This window comes from Aplysia californica, unplaced genomic scaffold (assembly GCF_000002075.1).
Source record: "Aplysia californica isolate F4 #8 unplaced genomic scaffold, AplCal3.0 scaffold00029, whole genome shotgun sequence".
Lineage (NCBI taxonomy): Eukaryota > Metazoa > Mollusca > Gastropoda > Aplysiida > Aplysiidae > Aplysia > Aplysia californica.
Window position 1 is genome coordinate 2291020 of NW_004797299.1, and position 2018 is coordinate 2293037.

General features: G+C 39.5%; 1 protein-coding gene across 1 annotated transcript in view; it reads right to left on the reverse strand.

Annotated features, from left to right (window-relative positions):
* Positions 1–2018, reverse strand: part of LOC101848719 (serpin B6) — a 26916-nt gene that overhangs the window by 23974 nt on the left and 924 nt on the right. The gene's annotated exons all lie outside the window — the stretch shown is intronic.

Sequence of the window (2018 nt, forward strand, 5' to 3'; positions counted from 1 at the left end):
AGTAGTGGGGGGGGGGATATATACGGGGTATAACATAAAGAGTTCGCTTATTCGCATAGTCCAACGAGAGAGACCGATTTGGGTCAGACAATGAAAGGGTTGAAGCCTTGCGCTACCCACTTATGCAGCATACACGTTTCAAAAGAGGGGTTGGGGGGAGGGTTGAGTGAAAGGGAGGGCGGGTTGTTGATAAGTGAGAGAAATGAGGAAAGACAGACCAGTGTTACAGTAGACGGATCACTGGCGGGGTGAGATTATACAGTGGCGTCCACTAGAAACTTGAAAATGTAATCACCCAATCATCGTGTTAAAGCCTTGAGCTACCCACTATGAAGCTTACCAATTTAAATCTAAATGAATTCTGATTCATCTGACACAATAATATTCCATCTATGTTTAGAGACGCTCGTGATATGATCCCTCAAAATTGACCTAAACATCAGGCTTGTCAAAATTGTGCAAAGTCAAAGAAACTTTAAATTGTCATCGCACGCGTATTGAGGAGCGTCAATATTGATAGAAGGGGCATACATTTCAGATACAATGAATGGAGAATTTTTTCTCTGCAATTAACAAAATTTAATTTAGACAATTTCAAACAAGACGGAAAACAGAGCAATCACAAATACCTCTCAAAACTTAGACTTGACATTAAATGTGCTCATTGTCATTTTGCTTAGGAACCGTTGGTTTTGTGTAGGGCAAGAACCCTTTGGGCATCAGCTCTATTAAAGTTTGGACAATAATCTGTCATTTCATCTCAAATTTCACAGACGGGGTCTGATTTGGGAGCAACGTCGATTTTTTTCAGCTGCTGTTTTATGGGACTCCACATACTTGTAGGATTCACATCGGCGTTATTTATTGGTGACCACCCCAATGTTGATATATATATATATGATAATATTATAGTTTTCCAAGAATTGCCTAGTGGCATAGGCCCAATAAGAAAGTGATTTGCCATGAATGAAGACGTCTACTTGAATGACACCATGGCTAAAATAAGCGTAAAACATGACGTTCCAACACATGCGCAATGTAGTTCACTAAACCAAGCCATCCGATGATTTACATATACATGCGAACGGTTTTGTTTATTCCATCCCAGACCACCCAAAACCAACGCAGTTTCATGGCCTCTGCTCCTCACTGACAGAGGATTGGTCCATAATCTAACTACCACGCCATGTGCATAAAGGTTCTGTGCTCTACATGAAAACGAATAGCTCCTAAACAAACAAAAATCACATTAATGAGCGCGTGCAATGTTTAGTCTAAGTTTAGTATGGTATTAGAGACTAATCTGTTTTCTAACCTTTTTGAAAATACTATCAGAAGATGCTGTTCATTGCAGAGACAATAATTTTCTCCTTTCATTTTATATTTAATGTATATCCATTCCACCAACGATGATGCACCTCATACATGCGTAAACACACTTTTTACGTTTCTTCGATTTCGGACAATTTTGCCTACCCTGATTTTTTTAGGTCAATTTTGAGGGTCCATATCTCGGGCATCTCTTAACATAGGTGAAATATTATTCTGCCAGATAGTGCAAACATTATTGAGCTTTAAACTGATATCCTGCATGATGGGTAGTGCATGGCTTTAACACAACGATTGGATTATTACTTTTTCAAGTTTCTTTTGGACGCCACTTTATATATCGGGACTCGAACCTGGGACCTATTGCGTGAGAGGCGAACACTGTAACCTTTCCACCACTGGAGCCCCATTATGTGGGACTGTTCTGGAATGGTTTGATTCATACTTGTCTGATCGCACAGAGTCGTACGGGCAACAACATGTGTTCTATGAAATGCTATACAAATGTGTGTGTGTTGTATACATACATGTATACATGTATACAAAATCATGTGTTCTGATATCGGTACAATGTTCAACATATTCATGGAGAATGGTGAGAGATTTGAATGGGATGAAATCGTCACTCATGCTAAGCTTACTCATAGGCAAACTGAGAGGTGGAGTATGTAGTATTTTCACCAGAAAGG